The sequence below is a fragment of the Carcharodon carcharias genome, chromosome 26, assembly GCF_017639515.1.
Source record: "Carcharodon carcharias isolate sCarCar2 chromosome 26, sCarCar2.pri, whole genome shotgun sequence".
In the NCBI taxonomy this organism is placed as follows: Eukaryota; Metazoa; Chordata; class Chondrichthyes; order Lamniformes; family Lamnidae; genus Carcharodon; species Carcharodon carcharias.
The window spans coordinates 24,226,647-24,240,688 of record NC_054492.1 but is presented as its reverse complement, the minus strand read 5'-3'; the positions used below and the strand labels follow the sequence as shown (position 1 = coordinate 24,240,688).

Here is a 14,042-nt window from a genome sequence, read left to right as displayed (position 1 = left end):
TCATCCAGGCTACTACTGCCAATCTGACTTTTGTCATTTTATATGTAGATTGAAATCACCCATTGTTATTGCCATCCCTTGATTACAAGCACCCAATATTTTTTCTTTGTCCTACGTTGTGGTTCCTATTAGGGGGCCTGTAGATCACTCCCACTAGTGACTTCTTTCCCCTACTATTCCTCATCTCCACCCAAACCGATTCTACATCCTGATCTTCTGAACCTAGGTCATCTCTAACTATTGCACAAACGCCATCCTTGATTAACAATGCTACCCCTCCACCTTTAGCTAACTTCCTATTCTTCTTGAATATCATACACCCCTTAATATTCTGCACCCAATCCTTGTCATCCTGCAGCTACTTCTCTATAATGACTATCAGATCATATTTATTTACTTCAATGTGCGCTATAAATTCATTTACTTTGTACTGAATGCTATGTGCATTCAAATACAGAGCCTTTAGTTTTGTCCTTTTGTTATCTTTGTAACATCTAGTCTTGATTGTTAGTGCATTCTTAGGTTTTTCCTCTCTGTCTCTTCCTGCCAGTCTCTGACCCTCATTTCCCATATTACTATTTTCCTCTCTTATCTTGTCTCTACTCTTTGATATACCACATCTTCCCACATTTGATCCCTTGCCCCCACTATATAGTTTAAAATCCTCTTTACTTCCCTGGTTATACGGTTCACAAGAACACTGGTCCCAACATGGTTCAGGTGTAGACCATCCCAACTGTACACCCGCCACTTTCCCCAGTACTGGTGCTAGTGCCCCACAAACAGGAACCCCTTCTGCCACATCATTCTTTGAACTTCATGTTCATCTCTCTAATTTTATGTACCCTATGCCAATTTGTACACAGTTCAGGTAATAATCCAGAAATTATAACCTTTGAAGTTCTGCTTTTTAGTTTAGTGCCTAGCTCTTCATACTCTCTATACTGAACCTCTTTGCTAGTTCTACCTTTGTCGTTGGTATCTACATGGACCACAACTACTGGATCCTCCCCCTCCCAATGCAAGTTCCTCTCCAGCCCCGAGCAGATATCCTGAACCCTGGAACCAGGCAGGCAACACAGCCATCTGGAGTCTTGCTGTTTGCTACAGAGAACAGTGTCAATCCCCCTGTACTGTCTCCTACTAACACTATATTCCTTTTTGCTCCCCACACTTGAATGGCTTCCTGTGCCATGTTCAGTTGCTCATCCACCCTGCAGCCCCCATTCTCATCCAAATAAGCTGAGAGAATCTCAAACCTATTGGATAATTGTGGAGACTCACACTCTTGCACTCCTGCCCTCTGGGGCACCTTACCTTCCTCACTCACAGTCACACCCTCCTGACCCTGACCAAATCACAAGACCCAATCCTAAGTGATGTGACTGCCTCCTGATCCAAAGCATCCAGGTAACTTTTCCCCTCCTTGATGCATCACAGTGTCTGCAGCTCAGCCTCCAGCTCAATGACTCTGAACCAAAGCTCCTTGAGCTGCAAACACTTGCTGCAGACGTGTTTGCCCCGGATCACAATGTCATCCAGGAGGTCCCACATGCTACAGCCTTGACACATCACATGTCCTGCCATCCTCAATGTGTTTTAAATAATTACTTAATTATATAATTTATTTATTTTTCTTTTTTCTTTATTTTATTAACTTTACCACCAATTAGTACACTATTTTAAACCTTAAGTATAGAATAGACCTTAACCACTTACCAGATACTCACCAAACAGCTAGCTCTTTTCCCTGTAGTAGAATAAGAACCAATTCCTACGCGGTGAGAGAGGTAGAAAAAGCAAAAGGAAGCAAACGCCTCCTTCCTCACCCGTCCACCAAACTTCCCCACTCACCAAACTCTAAGGATTGTACTCAGGTGCGGCAAGCAGTTAAGATGAAAAATGGTTTCTTGGCCTTCATTGCGAGAGGTCTTGAGCACAGGAGCAAGGATGCCTTATTGCAGCTATACAGGGCTTTGGTGAGACCACACCTGGAGTGTTGTGTGCAGTTTTGGTCTCCTTACCGAAGAAAGGATATACTTGCCCTAGAGGGAGTGCAGCACAGGTTCACCCAGACTGATTCTTAGGATGGTAGGATTGTTGTATGAGGAGAGATTGGGCTGACTAGGCCTGTATTCACTGGGGTTTAGAAGAGTGAGAGGGGATCTCATTGTAACATATAAAATTCTGACACAGCTGGACAGACTGGATGCAGGGATGAAGGTTCCTCTGTTTGGAGGGTCTAGAACAAGAGGTCACAATCTCAGGATACGGGATAGGCCACATAGGACCAAGATGAGGAGAAACATCTTCACTCACAGGGTGATGAACCTGTGGAATTCTCTACCACAGAGGGCTGTGGAGGCCAAGTCATTGAATATACTTAAGAAGGAAATACATAGATTTCTACACCTAAAGGTGTCAAGGGGTATGGGGAGAGAGTGGGAGTATGGTGTTGAGGTAAAGGATCAGCCATGATCATATGGAATAGTGGAGTGGGCTTGAAAGGCCGAATTACCTATTCCTGCTTCTATTTTTCTATGTTTCCAATTGCGTTGGCTGCACTAAAGAACCCTGAATTTATAGCCCACTGAAAGGGGGCTAAAGAAACCAGATTCAACCAGTTAGCTAATTAACTGCTCTGCTCTCACAGCAGAATATGTTTTCCCTATCTAAGCTGCAAGAAAGAAAGAAATTTGCTCTACTTACACAGTATTTTCCAGTCACTGCTAATTACAGACTAGATTAGATTTTAAGAACAAAATTAACACTTTGAACTCTCCCACTCACCAAACTCTCAGGTTTGCACTTGGCTTCCTCAGCTGCACTCGTAATGTCATTGGACTAGTCATCCGGAGGCTCAGCCAGGCTCATGCTCTGGGGACATGGGTTCAAATCTCACCAAGGCAGCTGCTGGAATTTAAATTCATTTAATAAAAGAAAATCTGGAATTGAAAGCTAATCTCAGTAATGGTGACCATGAAACTATCATCGATTGTTGGGGAAAAAACATCTGTTCCGCTAATGTTCTTTAGAGAAGGAAAAATGCCATCCTTATCCCATCTGGCCTACTGTGACTCCAGACCCACAGAAATGTGGTTGACTCTAACTGCCCCCTGAAATGATCTAGCAAGTCACTCAGCTCAAAGGCAATTGGGGATGGACAAATGCTGACCTTGACAGTGATGCCTGCATCTTATGAATTAATAAACGAATAAATAAAGTTTATGGTAAACCACCTTTACGCTCCTTCCAAGGACATGACATCCTTCCTAAAGTGTGGAGTCCAGGATGGGATTAATGTAACGACTTGTACTGGTGTTCATCATGGCCATATTGCCGGTTATAAATCTCCTAGCATGAGACTGTGCTCTTATTCACATGCTGTGCTTTGCGCTAGTACTTCCATAGAACATCACTCAAACTGCTCATGACTTCCTTCCTCGCTTCACTGACTCTTTCAAGTAGATAGGTCTAAGCATTGGTTCTGGCCACAATGTGTTTGCTATACAAGAGGATTTGGGAATGTGATTGGATGCTTTTTATCATTATTCATTGTGTATCATTTAGCTTTTTATGGCCATGGGAATGGATAATAAATTGTTCAGCAAAGAGTGAGTGTCAACATATTTTATGGGATGACGTGGTTGGAATGTAATGGATACGAGCAGGGCTTAGAGAAATGGAATCACTGGCAGGGCTAGAAGAGCAAGACCGTAACTGAGATGATTGAACGTTGAGATGATCAAATTATGATGTTACTGAGCAGCTCATTCGGGACGGGAGACTGAAGGACAGGGAATGTATGAGGTCATCTCTGTTTATTTTCCTTCCTTTATCTCTCCTCTTCACTGCTTTCTGCGTCACAAATGACTGTTAGCAAATGACTATTTAGATCTCTCCTACATCCTCTCTGCAACTGACTAATGGGTATGGTTCCTAGGGATTCATTACTTACTTTTCCTCTCCCTTAATATACACAAACGGGACACCTAGCAAACACCATAAACACTCGCCCTTTGTGTGGGGAGGACGCAGACTGGAACCTACAGAATTCTGGCACAACACCAATTAAATATGCCAGTAATTGGCAAGTAAGTTCTTAGATAAACCATTTTCCAAAGTTAGCAAATGCTAAGAAAGGAATTTACTTCACTGTCACTGGATCAAAATCCTGGAACTCCTTCCCTAATAGCACTGTGGATGTATGTGGACCACGTGGACCTTGCCATTCAGGTAAGTGGCTCACCGACAGCTTCTCAAGGGGACGTAGGGATGGGCAATAAATATCACAACCTTGGTAGCAACACCCACATTCTTAGAATGAAATGTAAAAGCATAGAGAATCGCTGGATAGATCACTGTGGAACCAGTCCTCTTGGGACCATGAGAATATAGTGAATTAGAGTTTTAAACAATGATGCACTGATACTGCTCAAAGTTTTAACTGTTGGTTCACAGGTTTATGGTTAGAGTGATTACTTAGGTTGAGATGTTACCGATGGTTATTAATCTTCCTCAGGAAATTAAATGAATTAAGGGTGGCTCACTAGAACTCATTGAAAGACTTTTTGGGTTGAATTAAGAGTTTGACAGAATCCTTTTCCAATGCAAATATATAACTAAAGTGTAGGTTAGTAACTGGTATAGTATATATCAAACTTCCGCACATCTCGCTGTATCTGGTGTCTCGTGACGTACCTTCAGTGGACAATCGTGAACTTGTGTGCAACCTCCTGAGGTGGTCTTCCAGCAGCACCTGACTGCAGAATGACAGAAAAACACCAGGGACAATAACCTGCGTTTATATAGCATCTTTAAAGTGATAAACCGTCCCAAGATGCTTCACAGGAGCATTATGAAACAAAATACAACGTTGAGCCACATAAGGAGGTATTAGATCAAGATGATCAGAACTTGGTCACAGAGGTAGGTTTAAGAAGCGTTTTAGAGATGGAGAAGTTTAGGGAGGGAATTCCAGAGTTTGGGGCTCAGGTAACTGAAGGCATGCCCGCTAGTGGTGAAGCGATTAAAATCGGGGATGCGCAAGAGGCCGGAATTGGAGAAGCACAGATATCCCAGAGAATTTTGGTAATGGAGGAGTTTACAGAGAGAAGCGTGAGGCCATGGAGAGATTTGAAAACACAAAGTACAGGTTCAGCAGCTCCCTGAGGTTTGGAAAATGCAGGACCATTCCTCATCTATTAATATATTCTTGCGTGACGCACATTTGTAGGTGGAAGTTTTGTGATAAAATCACTTGGGAACCAGGTGCCTGTGGTACAGAATTGATTCACTGTTTCTGGTTTACAAAGTACCTAAGTCAGCTGTGTACTGTGCAAGGCTCCATCCATTATTCTCAACAGTCTGACAATTCCTGACTTGCTTTAATACTGGGCTTTTGGTGGAAAGGCACAAACTACTGACTGAAGAAAAGTGGTGTCAGTCCTCTCAGAAAACATTCACAGTGTTACTCAGTGAATTACAATGGATTATAAATATCCAAACCTTTATTTAAATAATTTGGAGATCTTGGGAATTTTCCTCATGTTCAGTTTTTCTGCTTTTCTGCTTCGAATGGCCGGAGATACCACTCCACAGGGAGCAGCAGTTCTACAAGCGGACATTGTTCACAAGCGAGCATATACTGGGAGAACTCACTTGCTATTCGACCATGTTGCGGTGGGGGGGGGGGGCGCGGGTGGTCAGAGCTAAGCCCAATCACCTAAGTCAACAGTTTGTGAGTTCAAGACCCACTCCAGGGTCTGAAGCACAAAATCTAGACTGACACTCCCAGTGTCATCCTGAGGGAGTGCCGCACTGTTAGAGGCGCCATCTTTTAGACTAAACCAAGGCCATGTCTTCTCTCACAGGTGAGCACAAAAGATCCCATGGCACTATTTTAAAGAAGAGCAGTGGAGTTCTCCCTGGTGTCCTGGACCAATATTTATCCCTTAACTAACATCAGTACAACAAATCGAAACACAAGAAGATCAGCCATGATCTTATTCAATGACGGAGCAGGCTCGAGGGGCTGAATGGTCTACTCCTGTTCCTATTTCTTATGTTCTTAAATTATCTGACCATTATTTCATTGCTGCTTGTGGGATTTTTCTGTGCAAATTGGCTGCTGTGTTTACTACATTACAACAGCAACTACACTTCAAAAGTACTTCACTGGTGATGAAGCGCTTCAAGATGTCCTGAGGTTGTGAAAGGTGATATAGAAATGCAAACTCTTACTTTCCTTCGCAGACCGACATTCACACCTTCCAGCAGGGATCTCTGCACCATTATTGAGTCTAAGATCTCTGTTTGATTCATCCTGCTGTCTGATCCAGGAGTGCTCAAGTTGATTGTTGGGGCTCTGGTACAACGTAGCTAAGATCAGTTAATTCAGCACAGACTTACACTGCAGATAGATCATCCGGAGCTTGTACAGCTTGGAAAGTCACACAGGGAAGTACAATTACTAACTAAAATATCGGGAAGCTTCAGATTGTTTTCATGGATTGAATTTATGTGCCTTAATCTCATGGATCCCAGTGAACATGGAGGTATTTACTTAGGGAATATCATAAAGGATTTACTCACTTTCTCTCATTGTTACATTCAAGTCAGAGATGGACAGAGAGTCAAGATACATTGGAATAGTGAAGGAAAGTGGAATTGCGGTAGAAGATCAGCCATGATCATATTGAATGGTGGAGTAGACTGGAGGGGCAGAATGGCCTTCGCCTACCTCTATTTCTTATGTCCTTATTTTGGGAAATAATATACAGAGTTTGTTGAAAAAGTAGCATTGAAAGTTTTCAATACTGGACCTTAAAGATAAGGTAAATGTCACCCATTGGTTCTCTCTCAGCATTCAGGAGTTAGAGATCACATTCTATTGTCTGGTCTCTCAGTTTTCCGACGCTCCAGTGACCTTGCCTACAGCTTTGGTTGCTCACACCAAGCCAGGGAGACCATGTCGCCTGGAGCTGCGATATTTCTGTACTGCTGACCTTACACAAATAACTTGCAGCAGGTGGTAACAGAATGAAGAGTCGTGAAAGCTTGGCCTCGACATTAACCCTTACAGTCCCAGCACAGTTTACAGCTTCCACAACAAGCTGAGCATGGGAATAATACAGGAGCAGCAAAAGGCTGTCAATTCCCTCAAATCTATTCTGCCATTCAGTAATATCACAGCTGATCTCTATCTCATCCATCTACCCGTCTTGTGTCTGTAACCCTTAATACCTCATACAACAAACATCTGTCATTGTTGGTTTTCACATCTTCAACTGATCCCTAACCTCAAGAAGGAATTCCATAGCTGGGGTCCTGGGCAGATCGAAGCATAGCTGATAATGGAGAAGCGATGCAAATTGGGGATGCCCGAAAGGCCAGAATTGGAAGAGCACAGAGATCTTGGAAGGTTGTAGGGCTGGAGAAAATTATAGAGGTAGGAAGAGGAGAGGCCATGAAGGGATTTGAAAAAAGGCTAAGAATTTAAAAGTTGATGTGTGTTGCTGGATTGGGAGCCAGAGAAGGTTGGTGATCACAGACTGATGGGGGAACAGGATTCGTTGTGAGTCAATTCATGGATAATAGAATTTTGGATGAGCTCAGGTTTATAGAGGGTACAAGGTGGGAGGCCAGCCAGTAATAGACATCATAGCAGATTACAATAGTTTAAAGAACTTTATACCTCTGTGCTACTAAATTAAATGAGCCTTGAAACAAAGCCTTTTACTAATTCTCTTGTTAATAGTAAATCACTGTTATTGTCTGTGTTTGGGAGTACTGCCAGACTCTGTGTTCTGCTTTGATTACTCAAAAGAACTGCCAAAAAGTAGCAAGACCATCCTGTTCTCTTTGATATTCAGCCAGGATTAAAAAAGATCAAATATTTATCTTTCACAGATTACAAGAGTCTCCAGCATATCCAAGGATTTAAATCACAAAACTGAATAATTGCTGAAAAAAAAGTGCCAGTATGATGCTAGGTATGTATGCCTACATCCCAAAGACTGGCTGATCATGTCAAACAGCATGTCCCTGCCGCTGTTTGCAATAGGCATGGTACAGACCATACCCAACCAGCCTGTGCTTGCAAAACTCAAAACACTTTGTGTCCAACACTAGATGTGATTCCACAACATTTGCTAAATAACCCTCAGTGTGCTAAGAATTACGCTGACAACCAATTTAAGATTGTCAGTCAGGCTCACAATGTGGCGCATTTGTGTGTACTGGAAGCTACATATATTAATGCACAGGGCTCTGTTCTTTTCAGATAGAAAGAACATGTACACACATTGCACCTGTTTCAGCTAAACAAAATAAGTGACAGTCTTTGGCTGACTCATTCCTCAGGGCAAAGCCTTCCTCAGGATCAAGCTGCCTGGTTTAAATTTCAAATAATGCTTGGCAGTTAACTGTCAGTCACCATCTATTGGTGCAACATCTCTACCAATCAATCAGCAATCTCTTCTCATACAATATAAACTGAATAGTGATACCACTCTGTCAGCCAATAAGTGTGGATGGGATGGGACTCAGAGCCAACAATCTATTGTACAGCAAACAGTACACAGAGTTTATTTAAAAGGACTCTCCATGGACTACAGCAAACAGAACTCATTATCAAAACTACAGCAACTTCTCCTGATAAAACAGGATTATTTTTCCAGCAAAATACAGTGAATGAAGGGTACATAATATAAGTGCATGCAAACAATCTCAGTCTCTCATAACAATGTAATATACAGGTGAGATTGACAGGAAAATTAACCAATCATCACCATTCTGGCTGGGAATAGTGGGTTCACTGCCTGCAGCCTTAGAACCCAGGGGAATACTTGCTAGCTGAGGATTAACCCCTATCAACATGACTAACATTACAAACTGTTATATAGCAAAGTCAAAGATGCTTTTAACGGAAAGAGGTTTAATCACGTAATGGGGAAGAGAAGGTGGTTTCCTGAGCTCCTTTCAAATACATGATGATTTGTATGGCATCAAAGCACTTTATCTCAATGTGATAAATCTCGGAGCCTAGCCAACATCACGAGCTAAATGGTTCCCTCCTATTTTGCATATGAATAGTGCCTTTGAAGTAACCTCTCCCTTCTCAAACACTAATGTCTATCTCTACAATCCAGGGAAAGCACGTCAACAGTATTAAACAATTAAAATGCTCAATCACAGCTTGTCTGGATATTAAAAATACATTAACTGTTATGGTTTGAATTATTTATCACAGATTATTGGATCACAGGAGCCAAAACATCAGAGTCTCAAATCCATGTGGGTTTTTCGGGCAGTGATCAGGTGCAGGAACCCAAGTCCATTTTTTCCAATTATTGGCTTAGAGATGCTGAAGCCAATCAGAGCTTATTGCCAGCTGAGGCCAGACATAAAGCTCCACATAGACCAGGGATTGAATGAGGGACAAGCGTGTCTATGTGTGTCTATGTCTGTCTTTGTGTATGGGATGTAGAATCTTGTTCATTCCAACTACTTCAAGATGAAAACCTGTTTGTTGTGAAGATAATTATCAATAGTGTGGATAATATACAGTATCTAACACATTGTTTCTGCAGGTGGATTTTGTGCAGTTGTGGTAGAAAATGGACATTTTATATAGAGATTCCTGATTTTAATCGCTCCACCATTAGTGGCCGTGCCTTTAGTTACCTGGGCCCTAAACTCTGGAATTCTCTCCCTAAACTTCTTGATCACCACCTCTCTCTCCTCTAAGCTGTTCCTTAAAACCTGGCAGTTAGACCAAGTGTTTGTCCAGTGACCTAATATCTCCTTGCATGGCTCGGTGCTGGATTTTGTTTGATAATGTTCCTGTGATGCAACTGGGCTGTTTTACTTTATTAAAGGCGCAGTATAAATGCAAGTTGCTACTGTTTACCAGTCTGTTTAATCCTCTATATTTTCATATCCCTAATTCATAGAATTTCTGTTGCTCAACTGCTTGAATAGTTTGACTAATACCAGGCCAGTTGATCATGAATATTTGTTTTATTTTGTTATTATGTCCTTGTGCTCATCTCACCCACCCGATTCTAAAAATGGGATTACTGCAAACTTGTGTTAAGCGTCTTGTATGTAGCGCGCACATCCTCTAATTCCTCTGAAAACACTCAAAAAGCAATGTCTTCCCTCAAATTCAGCCTGAGCAATGTGCTCCACTTGGTCATGTATTACTTATAAGGGAGTATGCGGAGCCACACAGACCAGTCAGGTGTAAGGATCATCACCAAGATGGAGCCTCTGTAATTAGCCTCAGCACCACTGGGTTTGGAGGCTATCTGTTGTCCAACATCATTCATTCTAGGGATGTGGGCGTCGCTGGCAAGGCTGACATTATTGCTCATTCCCAATTGCCCAATAGTAGTTTGCTACAACTGAGCATCATGCCTATGCCATTTCAGGGACAGTTAAGAGTCAACTACATTAGGGTGGGACTGGAATCACATAAAGGCCCAGTCCAAATAAGGACGACAGATTTCCTTCCCTAAAGGACATTAGTGAACCAGGTGGGTTTTTGTGACAGTCGAACAACTTTATGCTCGCTTATTTTGATGCCAACTTTTTATTTCCTAGATTGTTTGAACTGAGTTAAAATTTTAAAACTGCCAATGGGATTTGATGTTCTCTGGATTGTTAGTCCAGTAACATAACCACTATGTCACGATTCCCTTTTTTATTCATTCGTGGGATGTAAGCATCACTGGCTGGGCCAGCATTTATTACCCATCCCTAATTGCCCTTGAGAAGGTGGTGGTGAGCCACCTTCCTGAACTGCTGCAGCCCATGTGGTGTAGGAGCACCCACAGTGCTGTTGGGAAGGGAGTTCCAAGATTTTGACCCAGTGACAGCGAAGGAATGGTGATATATTTCCAGGTCAGGGTGGTGAGTGACTTGGAGGGGAACTTGCAGGTGATGGTGTTCCTATGTGTCTGCTGTCCTTGTCCTTCTAGGTGGTAGAGGTTGCAGGTTTGGAAGGTGCTGTCAAAGAAGCCATGGTGAGTTTCTGCAGTGCATCTTGTAGATGATTCACACTTCTGCCACTGTGCATCAATGGTGGATGGGGTGCCAATCAAGCGGGCTGCTTTGTCCTGGATGGTGTCGAGATTCTTGAGTGTTGTTGGGGAGAGTATTCCGTCATACACCTGGCTTGTGCCTTGCAGATGGTGGACAGGCTTTGGGGAGTTAGGAGGTGAGTTACTCGCCACAGAATTCACAGCCTCTAACTTGCTCTTGTAGCCACGGTATTTATATGGCTACCCCAGTTAAGTTTCTGGTCAATGGTAACCACCAGGATGTTGATAGTGGGGGATTCAGCGATAGTAATAACATTGAATGGCAAGGGGCAATGGTTAGATTCTCTCTTGTTGGAGATAGTCATTGCCTGGCACTAATGTGGCACAAATGTTACTTGCCACTTATCAACACCACCCTGAATGTTGACTAAGTCTTGCTGCGTTTGGACATGGATTACTTCAGCACCTGAGGAGTTACGAATGGTGCTGAACCTCGCGCAGTCATCTGACCTTATGATGGAGAGACAGTCATTGACAAAGCAGCTGAAGATGGTTTGCTTAGGACACTGCCCTGAGAAACTACTGCTGTAATGTCCTGGAACTGAGATGATTGAGCTCCAACAACCACAACCAACTTTTTGCTAGTGTGACTCCAACCAGTAGAGAGCTGTCCCCCTGATTTCCACTGACTCCAGTTTTGCTAGGGCTCCTTGATGCCCTCAGTCAAAAGCTGCCTTCATGTTAGGGTCAGTCGCTCTGACCTCACATCTGGAGTTCAGCTCTTTTGTCCATGTTTGGACCAAGGTTGTAATGAGGTCAGGAGCTTTGGGTGGGACCCAAAGTGAGCGTCAGTGAACAGGTTATTGCTGAATAGGTGCCATTTGATAGCATTGTTGATGACCCCTTCAATCATTTGCTTATTTTTGAGAGTAGATTGATAGGGTGGTAATTGGCCGGATTGGATTTGCCCAGCTTTTTGCGTACAGGACACACCTGGACAATGTTCCACATAGCCAGATAGATGCCAATGTTGTAGCTGTACTGGAACAGCTTGGCTAGGGGCACGGCAAGTTCTGGAGCACAAGTACTATTGCCAGAGTGTTGTCAGGGCCCATAGCCTTTGTAGTATCCAGTGTCTTCACTGTTTCTTGATATCATGTGGAGTGAATTGAATTGGCTGAAGACTGGGGTGAAAGCAAAATACCACAGATGCTGGAAATCTGAAATAAAAACAACAATGCTGGAAAAACTCAGCAGTTCTGGCAGCATCTGTGGAGAGAGAAACAGAATTAACGTTTCGAATCCGTATGGCTTCTTCAGAGCTAAAGAGTAGAAATGTGATAGATTTTATACTGTTTAAGGGGGTAGAGCAAACTAGAAGGTCAGGGATAGGTGGGAGCTAAGGAGAGGTTGACAAAGATGTCATGGACTCAAGACAGAGTGTGAATGGTCGTGGTAAAGACTAAAGAAAGTGCTGATAGTGGCATAAAGGCAAGATTGCAGAATGTGTTAATAGCAGAACAAGGGTCAGCACTTTGTGAAACCAGCGATAGTAGGCTCTCTGGGTTGGGGAGAGGCGATGGGGGAAAAAGGATAAAAAATGAATAAATAAGTAAAAAATTAATATATTAAAAAAATATAAAAAAAACAAATGGATTAAAAAGGGGTCAAGATGGAGGACAGAGTTCATGGTCTGAAGTTGCTGAACTCAGTGTTAAGTCTGGAAGGCTGTAAGGTGCCTAATCGGAGGATGAGATGCTGTTCCTCCAGTTTGTGTTGGGCTTCACTGGAACATTGCAGCAGGCCAACGACGGACATGTGGGCATGAGAGCAAGATGATGAGTTGAAAGGGCAAGCAACAGGAAGGTCTGGGTCATGCTTGCAGACTGAGCGAAGGTGTTCCACAAAGCAGTCACCTAGTCTGCGTTTAGTCTCCCCAATGTAGAGGAGACAGCATTAGAAGCAGCGAATGCAGTGGACTAAATTGAAGGAGGTGCAAGTGAAGCACTGCTTCATCTGAAAGGAGTGCTTGGGGCTTTGGACAGTGAGGAGGTAAAGGGGAAGGTACCTTTTGCGATTGGATGGGAAGGTGCTGCAGGAAGGGGTGAGCAGTTAGGGATGATGGAGGAATGGACCAGGCTGTCATGGAGGGAATGGTCCCTACAGAATGCTGACAGGGGTGGTGAAGGGAAGATGTGTTTGGTGGTGGCATCATGCTGGAGTTGGCAGGAATGGTGGAGGATGATTCTTTCAATGCGGGGCCTGGTGGGGTGAGAAGTGAGGACAAGGGGGACCCTATCATAGTGCAGGGAGGGAGGGGAAGGGATGAGGGCAGAGTTGTGGGAAATAGGTCCGACATGGTTGAGGGCCCTGTCAACCACAATGGAGGGCAAACCTTGGTTAAGAAAGAAGGACATGTCAGAAGTGCCGTTTTGGAAGGTGGTATCATCTGAATAGATTTTTATGGAGTGTATAGAACATTCCTTGTTCCAGCTCTACTCAGGCCCCCTCCCACAACTCTTTATTTGGTATGTCGATCACTGTATCGGTGCCACTTCACACTTTTGCCTGGACCTTGGAAATATTTGTCGATTTTACTTCCAATTCCACTATTCTCTCACCCTTACATGGTCCATCTTTGAAACCTCCCTTACCTTCCTTGACCTCTCTGCCTCCATTTCTGGTGATAGAATGTCCACCAATATTCATGACAAGCCCACCGACTCCCACAGCTACCTCGACCACAGCTCCTCGCACCCCGCTTCCTGTAAGGACCCCATCCCATTCTCTCAGCTCCTTCACCTCCGTCGCATCTGTTCTGATGATGCTCCCTTCCCAAACGGCACTTCTGACAATGTCTTTCTTTTTCCTTAACCGAAGTTTTCCACCCAGTGGTCGATAGGACCCTTAACCATGTCCGACTGATTTCCTGTGCCTCTGCCCTCACCCCTCCCTCCCAGAACCGTGATAGGGTCCCCCTTGTCCTCACTTTTC

At 43.4% G+C, this 14,042-nt stretch overlaps 1 protein-coding gene across 2 annotated transcripts in view; it reads left to right on the top strand.

The window, feature by feature from the left end:
* LOC121269957 (FERM domain-containing protein 5-like) overlaps positions 1–14,042 on the top strand; it is a 206,724-nt gene that overhangs the window by 186,773 nt on the left and 5,909 nt on the right. The gene's annotated exons all lie outside the window — the stretch shown is intronic.